The sequence below is a fragment of the Jaculus jaculus genome, chromosome 1 (assembly GCF_020740685.1).
Source record: "Jaculus jaculus isolate mJacJac1 chromosome 1, mJacJac1.mat.Y.cur, whole genome shotgun sequence".
Lineage (NCBI taxonomy): Eukaryota > Metazoa > Chordata > Mammalia > Rodentia > Dipodidae > Jaculus > Jaculus jaculus.
In genome coordinates this window covers 185,744,155-185,763,243 of record NC_059102.1, presented here as the reverse complement: position 1 = coordinate 185,763,243, position 19,089 = coordinate 185,744,155, and the positions used below count along the sequence as shown (strand labels likewise).

The window sequence follows — 19,089 nt, the reverse complement described above, 5'->3', positions numbered from 1 at the left end:
GTGCCTCTTTTGATGGGGATCTCTTTTGTGAGGTTAGGGAAATTTTCTTCAATAATTTTATTGAAGATGTGCTTTATGCCTTTGGCCTGTATTTCTTCCCCTTCTTGTATGCCAGTGATCCAAACATTTGGTCTCTTTAAGGTGTCTCAAATTTCCCTCAAAATCTGTATATATGTTTTGTTTTTTTTTAACTGCAGGACTAGTATTTGGTCTTATCTTCACATTTTGAGAGTCTACACTCCATATGGTCTACTCTATTGGTGAGGTATTCTTGGGATCCTTTTTAAAAGAGTTATTTCACTGTTGTTTTCTATTAATTTTTTTAGCATATCCATCTCTTTGTGGAATTCCAACTTCATTTCCTGTTTTAAATATTTTTAGTTATTTATTTATTAAGGAGAGAGGGGGGATGAAAGAGAGGGAGAATGGGTATTCTAGGGCCTCTAGCAAGTGCAAACGTACTCCAGTTGCTTGTGCCACCATGTGCATCTGGCTTATGTGTGTACTGAGGAATTGAACCTGGGTCCTTAAGCTTTGCAGCAAGTGTCTTCATTTCTTTCTTTTTTTTTTTTTAACTGAATAAGTCAGTTTATTAAAATAACTGACTTAGGCATCTGCAATGATGACTTAAACCTCCACCCCTGGCTCAATGTTGATGGAAGTAATCTGTTTAATGTTCTTAGAAGGACTTTGTAAATCAATGAGTCGCTTGTGGATTCTCATCGGGAAGTGATACCGTGTCTTGGAACCTTCACCACAAGGTGTTTTCCTTGTAGTCATTCTCAGTGTCTTGGCGGGAATGAGAGCTGGTCCTTTCACTTTGAGGCTCTTGTCCTTCGCTCCTCTGACCAAGTCAACACACAGCTTCTACAGTGATTTTGTGAACGGTCACCTCTGGTTCCACGGGTGTCTTTCCGGTATCCTTAAAGGCCATGGCTGCCGAGCTTCTTGACTGACTTGTTCCTGGGTGAGAACAGTGGTGAGTCAGGTGCAGGAGTAGGGGCTGACCAAAGCTCGACTGTACCCACTGTTGTGTCTCCAAAAAAAAGCAAGTAACTTAAATTCTAAGCCATCTCTCCAGCCTGCAATTTCATTTCATTAGATTTACTAGGTGAATTTTGGACTTCATTCCTGCATTTTATTATATCTTAATTTAGTTTATTCTACTGCCTATTGAGATCATTTATTATTTGATTCGCCTCCATTTCCTTTATTCCACCAAGTTTTGTTTTTAATTGTCTTCAATGTTTTTGAGAAATGTATTGAGTTCTTTTTGCTAATTTGCTTCCATTTCCTTCAGCCATGCTTTGAGTCCATTCATGAATTCATTTTGTTGATTTTCTTCATTCAAACCATGCTTTAAAATCTTTCGTGAGTTATTTTGGTCCTCAACTAATTCTTCTATCCATTTATTCATAGCCTCATTAAGTTTGCTGAATATACTTGCCATAGCTTCATTTGGGGGTTCTAAGGCTGGAGTCTCCTCTATGTTTGCAGTGGAGGCTTCCACTGGCTGGGTGACCTAGGTGAGCATATTTTGTTTTGGTGTCTTGCATTCTTTGTTTTCATTTTGTGTGCATTGTTTATTTTGCACTGGGGTTTGCCCATATGGACGTCATTGTCTTGTTTTTCTGGGACTGTGGTACCTAGTATCTTTTTTGGAATGTGAATTGATTGCCCAGGTTAGGTCAAGGTAGGAGTGAGAAAGTGGTGCATTCCCAGGCTTTGCCTGGGTGCTCTTGAGCCTTTTTCTTGTGCATTAGCTTTCCTGGGGATTCTGAGTGGGTTCCTGGAGTGGCTGGCCAACTCAGTGACCAGGGAGGGTTCTGTTGACTCTCTGGTACTCACTTCCTGAGCTTTGGTAGTGAGCTTGGCTGCTGTGGCTGGTTGGTGGTAGTGAGGTGACTGCAGGGATGCTACTCGGAAATTTGCCTCTCAGTCATGGTGTTTGTGGGGCCTGCTAGGGTCCTTAGTTTGGAGTTGCTTGTGAATATGCTATATGCCTTGTGTGGGGATCTGGTGGTTTCACACCAGTCCCCATGAGAAACAGGAAGCTGGGGTCTACTCTCCCTGCACAAGCAGGGCTCCAGTCATGTCACACCAGCGGCAGGGGAACTAGGAGTTTGGGAACCTGGAGTCCAGGCCTACTTATGCCCTCAGGCTATGTGCCACAGGTTCCCAGGTGCTCCACACCTGTAGCAGAAAAACAGGGAACCAGGGGACTGTAAGTCTCAAAAAATTGATTTTAATGACTAACACTTGAAACAGACTTTCGGTTATACTTTGAATGTCTCCAAAAATTTGATGTTGAAATACAATTCACATTGTGAGGAATTAAGAGCTATGGTCAAGTGAGACTTTAAAGAAATAGGTCAAAAGGGCTCCATTCTTATAAGGAAGTTAATGTCATGCATGGCTGGATGAATGAATCAATGGGCTGATCTTAGTAGTAGGTGTGTTATAGGTTGTATAGTATTCAAGTTCCTTTAGAACCTCAATATTACTAAGCAATGAAAATATATTTAGAGTTTTGATAACAACAAAAAAGCCAGATCATTACATCTGTGAGTCCTGATATTATGTAATAATCTATAATCCCTTCAAAGAGATCCCACCAAGAAGACCCTCACAGATGTAGTCTCACTTTGTTGGACTTGTTAGCCTCCAGAACATTTAAATGACTATGCCATCCTCATACATTTCCCAACCTGTGGTATTCTATGGTAGCAGAAAATGGACTAGGACATCACTGTTGTAGTTAAATAAATGAACTCCATAGTTAAGCTTACAAAAATTTTTAGTTATATGTTTTTAATTAAGAAAAAGCTTTATATATATTTACCGTGCATTGCAATGTGTATTATGAATGATTGGATTAAATATTAATAGTTAATATCAATTAATTATTATATATAATTAAATGTTAATTAATAATTAATTAAATATTTAATTATTACATAATTATAATAATAACTCACATATTTCCTTATAATAAAGGCATTGCAAATCTCAGCATTCTGAAATATACAATACAATGGTAGCAACTACTTTAAGCATACTGCACACTAGAAATTTTGAACTTATTCCTATTAACACAAATTTTGTATTATTGTCCAATATATTCACAATGTCCCAAGATATTTGTATTACAGTGTGTATTATATGAAATTATAATTCTAGGACACAAATATTGCTTAGAGCCATTTCCAACTGGTTGTTTTTAATCTAGTTCTTTGGCTTCTTATATTTCATTCTGTTATTTTACAATCATTTTCTTTTAGACAGGATCTCACTATGTTGCCAAATCTGGTCTTGAGTTCATGATTCCCCTATATTTGGCTCACAAGTTTTGGGATTACAAGGTTATACCACCATGCCCAGCAATTTTTTTAATTTTAATACATGCTTCGCAAGTAGAGATAATCTATTCTTCTGGGTTCTTAACAGTTTTTTTTTTAAAGCATTCTGCATTAGTTTGATGAATTTTGTATCCATTAATCCTCTCTTTCTTCTACTGACAGTAGTTTATACTACCCATTCACATGAGACATAGAGCCTGGGCTGTAGCTCTGTGAATTATGTTGCCATCTACCTAAATGTCAACACTTTACACTGGCCAGTGATACCCACAGGCTCCCATGTTGGAACCAAGCCTTTCTCTGCCTACACCATGTCAACCTTCCATGTCTGTTTCTTCTTCTGTCAAATGAAACTAATGACTGTATAGCCATCACAACTTTGACAGTAATATAGAACAAGAGTCACTTGTAGAGGATACATTTTCTTTTACAGTGATTAAATAATGCAAGAAATTGCTTGTTTAAAGATGGCTATATATGAGGCTGGGATGATGGCTCACTGCTTAGCAGGCTCACTGTGTAAGGTGGAGTGCCTAAGTTTGATTGATCCCCCAGGCACCATACAAAGAGCTAGAAACTTCTGTAATACTACCACACTGACATTGATAGCAAGACGGGAGTGTAAACAGGCCAGTCTCCCAGAAGAACAGCCTTGCCTTACATGAGGTGGGTAGGCAAAGACTGACTCAATATTTGATCTCTGACTTCCACATGTGTACTGTGCCATGAGCACTCCTGCCACTACATGAATACACACACACACACACACACACACACACACACACACACACGTACCAATAAATAAATTAAAATTGGATTAACAAAGTTGGGGGGGCATAGCACTGCCATCCCCATTGACAGGACAGAATTTTTTGCTTGTCCAGGTACAATGTCAATGACAGCTGATTTAATAACAAATAGTTCATCCTTTCTTGTTCCCCAGGACAACTTACATGCTTCTAGCTATTCTAAATCCCCTCTAACATAAATGATGTACAAGCAACTGGTATAAAAATCTCAGGATGTTCACATTTGTCTTGACACACTGAATGAAACAAAGGCAGATGTTCTGGGTCCTAGCTGGAGCCAGCATAAAATCTACCTGGTTTCACTTCAACAGTAATAATGTTTTTATACACTCCTTGTTAGAGTGCATTTAGATAACATCAGTAGGCCCTAGCATCCTTAAATTCCCAGTAATTTTATTCATTCACTTTATTACTAAAATAATAATTATCATCTTTAGTAGTGAATATCACTATTATGTTGAGATCCTATGTACTTTCAAAACAATACTTTAAAAAAAAGTCTTGTTTGTTTTATTTACTTGTTTGAGAGCTACAGAGAGAGAGAGAAAGAGGCAGAGAGAGAGAGTGAATGGCCGTGCCAGGGCCTCCAGCCACTGCAAATGAACTCCAGACGCATGCGCCCTCTTGTGCATCTGGCTGACTTGGGTGCCGGAGAATCCGCCTCAAACCAGGGTCCTTAGGCTTCACAGGCAAGTGCTTAACCACTAAGCCATCTCTCCAGCCCTCAAAACAATACTTTTAAACTCAGAAGTTTTTAAAGTGTGTGATACTTACATTTTTAGCATATAAAATACCATAAGAAGATGATTTTGAAGCAAGAAACGTTTGTGTTGTCTCATGGTTTCAGAGGATTTTATCTATGGTGAGCTGTCCACATTACTTTGTGTTTTATGGTAAGGAAAAACATTATGTTAGAGGGCATGTGATGGACATCATGTTGGCCAGGAAGAAAGGAAGGACAGAAAACACACAGAGAGAAGAGGAGAAAAGTGAAAAGAAGACAAGAGAAGACAGTGAGAATGATATAGGAAAAAGGAAAGTTGGGAGAAAAGAGAGAAAGAAGAAGAAGCCAGGGATGACAGCACATGAATGTGTGGCCCAAATTGCTAATTACCCATCAAATTGCTTCCTATTCCTTCTGAGAACAGGGAGGTCAAATTTGACTAAATATTACATTTAAGTTCTGGCTAGAAAACTCTGGATGAAACTGATATAAGACATACTTCTACACTTGCCTTATAGGCTTCTTCATAATCCTATGGTACCTTTACCCTATTCTTTGGTGCTGGCCGCCAGTGGTTAGTTAGCATGTCTAAATGAATCCACAGATCACAGTACTTCTTCCACAATAACCACTATATTGGACAATTAACAGTGGTATTATGTCACAGAATTAGTATAATGCATCTTTTATGACTTACAGATTTGGCTTTATTAAAGCAAGTGAAATATAGTAGTTACAGGAAAAAAAATAAATAAAACACCCTTGAAATCAGAAAAACAGTCAGCTATAATCTAATGCAGAAAGCCAAGGACGAGTAAAAAGTTAAAACTTTGTTTTATTCAACAAAGAAAGAACATAATACAATAGGTAATTGGGGGATTTTTGGCTTTTTCAAAATCTTATTTTGTTGTCCAAGCTTGAAAAGAAAAATGTAATCATGGATATTGAGAGATATTAACAAAATCTCTGTTTCTGTGTGAATGGTTCACATTGCTTGCTACCTTGCATCAACATATCCCCAAACCAACCAAACACCTTGCTGATCAGAGGCCTGAACATCCCAGATTCTTAATCATTTATTTCCTAAATTTATTTTTTTAAAAGTTCTCAGTTTCTTGGTATCTTTCAAAGTACAGTGACATTTCCTTATTATTTGCCAGGCTTTCAGTGCTTTGTTTTTAATCTTAGAAACCATTTTTCATTTTGTTTGTGTTGTTCGTTCTATATATTGTTCCTTGCAAGATATAATGCATGTATTTGAAATTATGACAAGCAGGAGAAAAATATATACAATGATTTTACTCATACATTGGGACATGAGAACATTGTCACAGCAGAGGAGAAGATAGATGACCAGTAAAAATGAAAGCTGGCTTAGAGATGCCAATAACAGAATCACGATCTACTTCATCACTACAGAAAATAAAAGAAATCAAGCAGCACAGGCAAAAAGTTATGACAAAGATCATGTGCACAATTTTTACTTATGATGGGATTTTTTTGTATTGGTAGAACAAAGCATATTATATACAGTACATGCATTTATCTTCTTTGTAATATATATCAGCTTGACACATTATGTTTTCATGTAGACTAAGTATTAGGGTTTTCTAATTACCTTTTCAGAAAATTAATAGTGTCATAAAATGCATTCAATGCAATTACATTTTTAAGTTAAACTTGAATTCTTAATCTCTTTATTTTTTTCTACATAGGCATTTCATTAGATATTTTCTGAATTAGTGTACAGATTAGTTGATTAGGAACTTTTGGAGTCCCAAATATTATTAATGTGATATAACTTTCTATTTTTTCAATTAATTAGTATTTATCAATTTAGATATATTCTTGATGGATTGTCCACAAATTAATTATAGCCATAGTAATAATGCTGAGTTTTGCTGTTGTGTGTGACATGTGTATGTGTTTGTGAATGTTCCTGTGTGTGGGAACATGCACGTGGACAGGTCAGAGGACAACGTCCAGGGTTTGTCCTTACCTTCCATCTCATTTGAGGCATGGAGTCTTCTACTGTTCATCTCACCATTCACAGGGTTAGCTGCTTATGAGCTTCAGTAAAATTCTCCCAACTCTTCCTCCCATCTCCCTGTAGATGTGCTGGGTTTACAAAAACTCACCACAGTTTCTGGTATTTATGTGGGGGTGGGGAATCCCAACTCAGGTACTCATGCTTCAACACCAATTGCTTTTTCCCCCCAAAAGTGAAATTTAAACAGTAATATTATTGCTCCATTACATGGTTTCCAAGCTATATTCATTTGAATTATATCTGAGATAAAATAATGAAAAAACAGAAGGAAGGGAAGGCAGAGTAACAGAGGAATGGAGGGGAGGAGAGGATAGGAAAAGTGAAAGGTTCAGAAAGGATCTAAAAATGATAGGTAGGAAAGGAGATAAAAGGGAAGAGAAAGAAGAAAAGAAAATGTTGTGAACAGAAACACGTATTTTTGGACATTAAATGATAGAGACATCCTGAAGGGACAAGGATCAAAGAGGAGGGTTTTGCCATTGTAAGACTTTCCAGGCAGTGGCTGATGAAGTGCCTACCCATGGGCATCTCAGGTGTATTCTGAGTTGACCTTATCCAAGGAGAGAAAAGTGTCTAGGGTTGAAGCCAGTGTATTGGGAGAGAAAACTACACAGAAAAGTGCCACAAAGAACTGGCATGGCTCCTTCAAATATTCAGCTTCAAACTTGTCAGAACAGATAAAAGAAAACTGCCTGAAACTGGGAAAATATACAGACAAGACGAAGAAAAGAAAGTATAATGACTTTAATCCTGACAGGAGAACATACACAGGATTACTGCTCGTGCTACCAGACAGGTTGGGAAAAATTCAATTGCTCTTTAAATGCTTGAAAGAAGTCTCTGGTGAGATCATATTTTTTTAAATTTAATTTATTAGTTTTCTTTTCAGCAAATACAGGCAGTTTGGTACGATTGTTTAGGTTCATCTATGATCTACCCCCTCCCATTGGACTCTCCTTGTTGATGTAAATGGGTCGTGCATTGTGGAGTTAGCCCGCAGTTATTGGTATGATAAATGTCTCTGCAAATCATGACCCAACATGTGACTCTGACATTCTTTCTGCCCCCTCTTCTGCAAAATTTCCCTGAGCCATGTTGGGTTCATTTTTGGTCTGCTTCAGTGATGAGTTGTTGGGGGCCTCTCAGGCTCCATATTTGCCTGGATATTTCAAATTATAGATCTGTTTTATTTATAAGGTATAGGAATCTTTGGATTATTGATATCATCTTGGTTGAATTGGATTGGTTGGTAGCTTCTGGTTTTTGAGAAGGTGATTAGATTGCTTTATTAATGCAACGAGTGCATGAAACCATGTTCAACATCTTCAGTCTTTATGCATTTATCAGGTAAAACAACAGTGAATATCAAAACACATCTACCAGTTCTATCCTACAACGAAGATAATTCAGGAAAGGATTCCCCAGACAGCCAAACAAGAAAAAACATTGGTGCAATGTGGGGAAAGGTATATTTTAGAACATTAAAATTGCATTTATGAGGACCTGAAGGGTGATGTAATAATTATTTGAGAAAGTGAAAATGCAAGAAAAACCAATACAGATAAAAACAAGTTGACAAAGATAATGTTGGAATGTTGGAATAATAAGGGATTCCTAAGCTATGTACCATTTCTGAATTTTAGGACTACTAGGGAATGATAGAGGAGTTTCACTCAGGCAAAGTATAATCATGCAGTTGGAGAGTCTCGTGTGTTGTTTGCCATTATATGTCTCACATATTGTAGTCATCACATATTATTCATTTTAATAGGCACATTTTGTCAGTTTAGTAATGAATAATAAATGATAAAAATAGAAATGGAATATTTAAGAGTATTATTTTGTTTTTTGAGGCAGGATCTAAATTTATACTGAGACTGGTTTTGAACTAATGAAGCATCCTGCCCCAGCTTCTCAAATGCAGGGATATAGGAGTCTGCCACTAAATTTCAGTGCATTTTGAAAGATATAGACTAAAACAGTGGTAATTTTTGAGAAGATTTGATTTAAGAGATGAAGAATCAAGAGGATTAGTAAGAATTCATAATGGGGGCTGGATAAATGGCTTAAGGGTTAAGGCATTTACCTGAAAATTCAAAGGACCTTGGTTCGATTCCCCAGGACCCATATAAGCCAGAAGCCCAACTTGGCATATGCATCTGGAGTTCGTTTGCAGTGGCTGGAGGCCCTAGCATGCCCATTCTCTCTCTCTTTCTCTCTCTCTCTTTGCCTCTTTCTTTCTCTCTAATAAATAAATAAATAAAAGAATTCACAATGAATTGTTGGAGGTGTCAAATGAGGTACTGTGAATTGAAGAGATCAGGGTCAGAAGAGGAAACATGGGTTTAATGGACAAAGAGTAGACATTGGGTGCACCTCTGGACATTGAGCATGAGGTGTAACTTCTACTTTAGTTGAAGATGCTTGACATACAGGTCTGAGTTTCAGAAGACAGGCCAGAACTATGGACAAGAATTTAAGAAGTTTCAGCAAATAGCCACATCAAAGATGAGAGAATGCATCTGAGTGTAATAAAAAGTGAAATATAAAAAATTTATTTGAGGGAAAGCCTCAAGGTTCCTTAGATTCATGACAGATTAGGCAGAAGGGTATGCAGAATTCATTTAGCCACCTTATGTTGATGGACAATCCACTTGTTTCCATTTTTGGCTATTTTAATCATGCATAAATGATTTTTTGGTGCATTATTTTGCAGGTGTGTAGATATATCTGCTGGCTACACGCCCAGAAGTAGGAATGCAGAGCACATACATAAATGTTTTTCTAATTTGTTTTAGATACTATAAAATCACATTCTCTGTGTAACATTTCCTACTCCTGCCAGCAATGCATGAAAATGCCCACTTCCTCATAGGTTTGATAAAGGAATGCTTTGTCAAGTTTTTGGACTTTTGACAATATATGAGGCAAAACATGGCATTTAAAAACAATTGCGTTTTTCAGATGTCTTATAATCAATTAGCTGGTTTAAAAACTTTTGTATTATTTTATTGTTGAGAGAGAGAAAAAGAGAGAGAAAGAGAATGGACTCTAGATGCATGTGCCTCCTTGTGAGCATATGTGGCCTTGCATGCTTGTGTCACTGGATCTGGCTAAGAGGGACCTAGAGATTCAAAAATATGGTCTTAGGCTTTGTAGGCAAGCGCCTTAACTGCTAAGCCATCTCTCTAGCTCTAAACACTTTTTTAAAAACATTATGTCATTATGTTCATGTTATCTAATTTTTGTGGGAAATCTTTTTATGTTTTTGTTATTTTCTTCTGAAGTTTTAGCTGCTACTTTGTTTGAGGAAGAATTTTGTTAGGATGAATGGCACACATATAACCATGGAGGATAAATAACAAGTTCTACTAGCAATCAATACCTGAGACAAGGAGCTAGTGGACAGCTAGAATGCTTCTTAAGAATGGAATCAAGAGAGCCGGGCGTGGTGGCGCATGCCCTTAATCCCAGCACTCGGGATGCAGAGGTAGGAAGATCACCGTGAGTTTGAGGCCACCCTTAGACTACATAGTGAATTCCAAGTCAGCCTGGGCTAGAGTAAGACCCTACCTCAAAAAAACCAAAACAAAGAGAGAGAGAGAGTGAGAGAGAGAGAGAGAGAGAGAGAGAGAGAGAGAGAGAGAGAGAGAGAGAAATGAAATCAGAGGCAGGAGAGATGGCTTTGCTGTCAAAGCATTTGCCTGTGAAGCCTAAGGACCCAGGTTCAATTCCCCAATATACACATAAGCCAGATAATGTGGTACATGCATCTGGAGTTAGTTTGTAGTAGCTGGGAGTCCTGGTGTGCCATTTTCTCTGTCTGCACTTTTTCTTTCTCTCTCTCTCTCAAATAAATAAAAATAAGTAAGGGAGGAAGGTAGGAATCAAAGACTATTGATTTATGTCATTCAGGTTTTCCTGTCATTATAGAGCAATAAGACTTCTCTGTTCTGGTCTTGTGTATTTGCAGTGCAACAAATTGACAAATATAATATGCTTATCATTAAGTGTTTTTTTTTTTTTCCTGAAAATGATAGGCAGTCTGCCTTCCTATTGAGTATATTATCTATTATACCAACAGACAACTTATAGTGTATTGCTGCTTGTACTATGAGGAACCACAGGTAGTGGTCCCGCACAAAGAGTCATTACCCTAATTTTGAAAACCTGGAGAGTTACATTTTAGAAAGGGGGTGTAAATAATCCACTATGGAAAGGGGACTTCAAATGGAGGTTGGGTAGTCAACAGATAAGCACTGCTGAGTTCTCAATTCACATACACTTTCCCCTTAACCATTACTACCCTGATTTTGTTCAAAATGGCCTTATGCTCACAGGGGTTGAGATTCAATACTCCAAATTCTTCCATCTTGGTGTTTCAGAAAACTAGAATCTGAAAGTTCTCTCTCTGTCCTCCTAACTTTCTTTCATAAAGCAGAATGTTCAAGAATTCTTTGAACTTCCTCTAAAGTTGATCATAAATCCTTCATTCCAGAAAATTACTAACCTATTTAGATGATCTGGTATACCACATTTCCTTTTGTTTAATCATACTTCTACATGACTGTTCGCTCTTCATTCTTCATAAAACCCCAACATAAACATACCAATTTTACTGGTTTCCTTGGATTTTCCTTTTTAAAGTTTGTCACATTGCATAAAACTTTTACATGCATTTTATGACTCATTTTTATTTACTTGCCTTTTCTTACAGGGCTATCAGCCAGAACTTTGTAATGAGTAAGGATACAATGCCATTTTCTCTCTTCTACCATAATTACAATATAACCATACTGCTTTTGTACTGAGCTTTGGTGGCCAATAGATATAAGATAAAAGTTGACTGGATTTGTTCTAGGATTTCTTAAAAAGTTTGTTTCTGGGAATAAAACCTAGGCCTTTGCATATGCTAGAAAGATCCTAATGACTCAAGACTGTCCTTTGTCATTTGGTGAGAAGCTTTCATGTGTGGTGGCTGAATGAGAAGCCACTATTTGAAATATGCAGAAGTGGTCAAATTGACACAGACAAAAATCACTTTTGCTGGCTATGTAAACATCTACATGAAAATTTGTATTAAAACACATAGTACCTAGTTTTTTATTTTTATTAATTTTTGGTATGTATATTCTTGCCCACATGCACTCAAAAGAGAATGTTAGGTGTTCCCCTTGATCTTTCCTCTGTCTTATTTCCTTGAGTCGAGTCTCACCCTGAACCTGGATCTTGTTTTTCAGATAGACTGTCTGGCCAGATAGCCAGTGAGGCTCAATGATCCTCCAGAGTGCACTCAAGGACCTCAGAGATGGCATTAGAGATATACTGAGAAATCACATCTTGACTTCTATGTGGGTGTTGGGAATTAAACTCAGGTTCTCATGGTTGAGAAGCCAATTCTCTTATCTACTTTGCCATCGATCCCCAAACAAATGGTATTTTAGCTTACATTTCTCTGATAAATGCATGGTGTATGGCCACATCCAACTTAAGTGTGTGTAAAGAAAAAAACCTGGCACATTTAATCTAACTGGAAACAGATGTACCAAAGCTGGACATTAATTATTCACAATATTATTGTTATTTTCTGAACATTTATTTCTATTCCTAGGCTATATCCACTTGAGATCCTATCCCCAGATGAGCAGGGGTGGGAATTTGGGCTTTTATTTATTCTTTTTTGATGGCTCTTGATTCTAATATCTGTCAATCTAGTGTCAAAAGCCTGCCAAGAATCTGATGTGCTTCTTAGCCTTTAATAAATACCTCTGGGTAAAAGTTGACATCCACACTGAGTTTCCTTCTCAGTTTTCTTATTTCCTTATATATTATACATTTTCACCTTTTATTTATTTAATTTTTCAAGCAATTTGTTAATGCTGCACTCATTTTTTGCCCACAGTTGACTCTGGACACTGAAAGAATTTCTCATAAGAGCAACACTCCACAGTATCTAATGTTTGAATTTTGCTCCTCCTTTTTCCTCCTTCTTGTATCTCACAATGCAAATGGAGTCATGTGTATGTAAGTTATAGGCACATTGCTAAAACAAGATACCTGACAAAATCAGTATAAGGGTAGGGTTTATTTTAGCTAACAGTTCCTGCTTGCAGGCCATCATGGAGGGTTAACATGCCAGCTGGTCACATTCAATGCACAGTGAGGGAGCAGAGATAGATGAATGCTCAGCCATCCTCTCCCTTATTTGCAATCCTGGATCATCACAGGTGGAATGGTGCAGCCCAAGTTAAGGTTGTCTTCCCACTTCAATTAACATAATTGAAATGATTACTCTCAGGTGATTCTAGGTCCTGTTAAGTTGATCATAAATTTAAACCATTTCATTATAATATGGAAAAACAATTCTGTAATCTTAAAAGTAAAAGCATGCACATTTAAGACATATTAAGAACATGTGTGCTTCTTTTGATATCATGATGGTGCTGTAACTATCTGAAGTACCTTCTTCCTAACTTTAAAAATCTTGATTTGGCTAACTGATCCCCTCAGTGGTATGGGACCCATAGTTGGAGCTGGGAAACAAGTCAGAATCATATCCAAACATAAGCCCTCTCTCCAATATCAAGCTAACATCAAACATGGGCTACAAGAGAGCCTACACCTATTATACTCTCTCTAAAAAAAAAAAAGTAAGGGTTATTTCATTTGTCCTGGAACTAACTTACTCTCCGTTGGAGAATCTGCTTCTCTTTTTCAGATACATGCAGATCCTAATGAGAGAGCCACCCCATCATGCCTCAAAAGGGCCCCAGCTGAAACTAAGGAAAATTAGTGAAACAAGCAAGGGTGCTGTTTTCCTGATGAATTGGATACCAGCACAAGGGGGAAGGAGACCAACACAGAGAACAATCAACTCCTACCAAATCAGAGAGCCAGAGCCTCAGAAGCCCCCAACACCTCATCATTGAAGCTGACCAAAAATGAACCCAACATGGCTCAGGGAAATTTTGCTGAAGAGGGGGCAGAAAGAATGTCAGAGCCACATGTTGGGTCAGGATATACAGAGACATTTATAGTATCAATAACTGTGGGCTAACTTCACATTGCATGACCCATATACCTCAACAAGGAGGGGGCAATGGGGAGAGTGTAGGTCAGAGATGAGCCTAATAATGGTACCAAAATGCCTGTATTTGCTGAATAGAAAACTAATTTTAAAAAGGAAAAAAATCAAAAACTAAAAGACTGAATCAATTTAATATTAATGCACTCTGCATAATATGAAAATAGTCTCAACCAATAAAGAACATTAGCTCTTTTACAGTACTGGTGGTTATAAGCAGGTAATTCATGCACATAAGTTTCATGATGATGTTTTAAAAACATAATGAAAGGACTGTTAATGTTGCCTTACCTATTGCCTATTAAAATATAAGAAGGACACACATCAAGGCTTTCTCTTTTGGGGGGAACAGTGCTGGTCTATTTATCACCATCAAATAATAAACTGTATTCAAGTACACAATGCAGAATGATGTGAAACAGGAGGCAATTGCATTTTGATAAACCAGACCACATCAACAGCTAGACAGTTGACCTAACATCCAGGCATAATTTTAAAGTATTTGTCATGTAGCTAAGTGGAAATTTCATATATCCATTTACTAGTTATTGGGAGCTAATAATGTGATTTTACAAAAGGCTAAGAACTAATTTGGGGTGCACAGCCACTGATTACAGAAAAGATTAATCCTTCCTGGTTTGGATTCTCTGCTGCTCTGATCCCAGTGATCTGTTTTGACAATATTACCTCAATTGTAGTGTCTGTATTCTTTCTAAAAACACTCATGGATAGCTATTTTTTAATGAAAGAATTAATAAAGCCTATAAAGCATGTGGACTACAAGGCTGCCACAGGTATTGATCCTTAGCCAGCTTTCTACTGGTGACATTAAATTAAATTCCATTGTTCCTCATTGTATATCTGGAAGAGGGAATAATAAATAACACTTGGCCCTCTTCTAGGCCTTGTTTTAGCTTTATATCAAAATGTACCCAATGATAACTTAAGCATTTTTTCTACACAATGGATATTTTTAGAGAACTTCAAATATAGCTCTTAAAAATCATTATTTTTTATTTTTGTTATCTTGCCAACCATACCATCAAATCATTAGAAGAAAACCGTTAGAGCATTTAACATTTCTTCATTCTTTCCTCTTTTCCAATTAAATTTTGTAAATAATGTTATATCTAAGCTATGAATGTAGCTCATAAATTGTTGAATGTATTTAACTCTTCCATTTCAGCTCTGTATAGAAGATTAATAAAATTGTAATCTAAATTTATATGCTAATAGGCATTAATATGTGACTAAAATCAGGCAGAGAATTGTGGGAAGGGAAAAAGAAAAACTGGCATTCCTAATTTCCACTCAATGGAGTATGTTTCCATCTTCTACCATCCCCTGCTAAGTAAACTCAAGATTGTCTACCTATACTTAAAAGATTACCACAAAGCAAAATGTGAAAAGTAGTAAATATACAATTATTTCATAGTATTCATGCTATGTAACAAAATACCTGAGAATAGAACACTTATAAAAACATTTTTTTTTTTCAGTTAGAAAAGGGTAAGGATAGAGAAAGGGCAGTGACTTCTCCACATGGCAGAAGGACAGAGGAGAAAACATACTTGGCTAGTTCCCAAAACTCTTTTAGAAAGTCCTTAAATCCATTCACAAGAACTCCACCGTAATGTCTTAATCTTTGGAGATCAAGTTTCTGTTCATTTGAGGAAGGGAAGACATATAATTCAAGCTGGACCATCAACTGTCCCTCAGTCAATAATCACATTTCATTGTCATTATATCGTTAAATCTGATTACTGACTGGGTTATTCTGAGACTTCTAAAGTGTTATTGAAGCAACTAAAGGGTAACAAGACCCCACAGTAAATGCCTTGGGCTGTAGGGAAGAATGTAGGTCATTACACTTTGTTACCTGTCATAAATGTCAGAAGGGAAAATCTTTTTTTTTTAATTTCTCACCAGAGGAGATAAGTGACCCCATGCTTACCTCTTCCTTTCCTGGGAAAGGAAGGGATATGAAGGGATTAGCTCATTCCCAGAAAACCCAATCCCAGACACTTGACATCATTACTGAATAGACTAGCCCAATCAACTCACTACTTAAAAAAAAATTATTGCTACTACTACTGCTGCTGCTGCTGCTGCTGCTGCTGCTACTACTACTATTTTTTTTTTTTTTTTTTTTTTGCTTATTGAGGTAGGGTCTCACTCTGGCCCAGGCTGACCTGGAATTCACTATGTAGTCTCAGGGTAGCTTTGAACTCATGGTGCTCCTCCTACATCTGCCTCCCGAGGGCCCCAGCACTGGGCACCACCATGCCCAGCTAAAATGATTACTTTTTATTATTAAGAACATCCTTTGTATGGATTCATCAGGTGTTGATAAGATCTTTCCCCTCCTCTTTGCCACCATTCCACTAGAGGACAATGTCCAGTGGGGTTGCTAGTATTCCTCAAGGGGTTGTGGCTTATGTCTTGTGGGAGCAGCAGTCAGTTACTGTGGGAGCCCAACCTGTCACTCCTACAATCTTTCTTCCCCCTCTTCCACAAGACAGATTCCCTAAGTGTAGATGATGAACCATGATAATTCCCTTCCCTACTTCCATTCTCCTCTCAAAGCTACCCCTCTAGTAAGTCTCCTCCCCTTCCAATTAGTCTCTGTTTTGTCTTGATGTCACTTTTTTCTAATTGCCCCTTTATAGTATTCTTTGCTGGACCATTCTATTTTTAAAATTTTACTTATTCATTTTTAAATAGTTTTAATGTTTATTATTATTATTAACAAGATGTTTTATATGGCTATGTCCTGTGTTGGTACTTCTTTTCCCTTGCCCTGCCCCATTCTGTTGGGGATGTTCCTCAGTTGGATTGCAGGTATTCCGCATTCTTCCCAAATATACCTCTCCATGTTGAACTTCCAAATGTACTTTGTATAACCTGTCATCATCTGTATTATCTATATAAATAAGAAGTTATAGTTTAAAATAGCATCTTTTAAAATAAATAACTATTTAATTCATTTATGCTGTCTAGATCTCTCTTCTGTTTTTCAATAGACATAGCTGCTTGTTCATTTATTATTGCCTCTGAAATGTCTCTTGGAAAAGTCATTTAAAGTATGTCTGAATCTAAATGCTTAATAAATCTATATAATTTTTTATATTGTCCAAATAAATATCATGATCATTCAATTAACAGTTCATAGTGAAATGTAGATGAGTTTTGATATTTTTATCTCTCCCATTCCCAGCTCATAATCAATAAGTTCTATCACTAACTCTATTACCCTCTTGTTCTTTAAAGAGATGATGGATCCGCTCAATTCTTCTCGTTTTCACTGTTATCCAATATTATCTTTACTCTAAGTGCTTAACTGATCTCTCCGAGGCTATTCTTGCTCTCTTCCAGTCTGTTTGCATAGCTTAGCCAAATCCATCTTCTAAAATAAAACTTTGATAACATTATTGTTAAAGTACCACTTATAAAATAGAGTATAGCCTGTTCCCTCAGTAAAAGTCACTTCTACCACATTTTTCTTGCCATCTATTGTGGTTATTTACCTCCAGTTTTCAAATATTTCAAGTTCTTTGGCTGAACATGCTTGAAGATAATACTTTCTTTTCCCATGTGTTTAGGACTTTTATATGACTCTCACATGACTTTCTTTGGACTACAAAACAATAAGTTTCTGTCATTTTTAAGCAAAATTCTTTAAAAATCAACATAAACCACATTGTTTTCATGTCACTAATGATGAAGAGAATGGAGGAGACTTGAATATATGAAGGGGTGAGAAATAAATGTCTATTTTTTAAAGCACTGAGATTCAAGGATTATTTGCTTGTTGTTTTTTTTTTTCCTCTGGTATGTTGAAAATCCAAATTCCAAGAATATGTCACATTCTCCTAGATTATAGGCTAATCACTCATGTTTTCCATTGCCATAAACACTCCCAATTGCCTTGCTAACCATTCACCTGTACTTTATTAATTATAGTTAAGCATCCCAATGTCAGCTTCAACTACTCATTAAGGCATTACACTTCTCATATTTTAAAATTTTGGGTTTTAAATATATACCATGTTAGCAGATTGTTTTAAAATTAATTTAAAACATACTTATTTATCTTTTAAATATTTAAATGATAAGCTCTGTGAGCACATGCCTCTTATGTGAAAAATTAATGAGTAAATGTACTCTTTTAAATAGGAAATCCAAAAGCAGTTTGGATTTCTCTAGACCTGATGTTATTTTGTAATCAATCATTCAATAGTTCACAGAACTGGAAATATCTTGTTTCTTTATTACATAAGTGGTTCTTTACTTCATATTGTATTAACATTACAGAATACTACAGACTAGATAATTTATAAAGAGCAAACAGTTATTTCTTCACAGTTCTGGCAGCTAAGAAGAACAAGATTAAGGGACCAGCATTTGATCTTGTAAAGGACTTCTTGTTTATGTCTTCATGTGGTAGACAGTGGAAAAGCCAGATAGCATGACAGCTAATGCTGAGTGAATCCAGTTTAAAAGTATATTAGTTTTATACATGAGACTGCAGCCTGTAACCTCTTGAGATTACAAGATAAAGGTAGCAACATTGGCAATAGCACATTCCCCAGTAGAGTGATTCACACCATAAGAAGTGTACTGCTCATTGTCAAAACTGGTAGAAATTACCAAAGACATTTAGGTGCTTGAAATATCTATCACATTTGGCATAAAGTATATGTACAGAAATAATGGTTTATTTTATCCCTATGCTGAGCAGATGAGAGGATAAAATGCAAATGTTCTTGGTATCAGAGCTATTTAGAGCGTCAGTGACCCAAATAAAAAAGAAGTATGTTTTCCTTTTCCTCCCCTCTCTCCCTCCCTTCCTTCCTTTATTCCTCCTTCCTTTTCTTCCTTTCTTTTAGTAGAGCTGGAGATCAATTCTAGGGCCTTGTGTATGATACTAAGCAAGCATTGCACTTTCCCTGAGCTACACCCCAGGCCCAAGGAAGACTGTGCTGTATACCAGATTTGTCATTATCATGGTGGTCCTTGGTCTTAGCTTGCCTTTTCACTTAGCCCCTGTTCTTCTGATGGCT

At 36.8% G+C, this 19,089-nt stretch overlaps 1 pseudogene; it reads right to left on the bottom strand.

Annotated features, from left to right (window-relative positions):
• Positions 1–582: 582 nt before the first annotated feature.
• LOC101614869 lies at positions 583–934 on the bottom strand (annotated as a pseudogene).
• Positions 935–19,089: the final 18,155 nt, after the last annotated feature.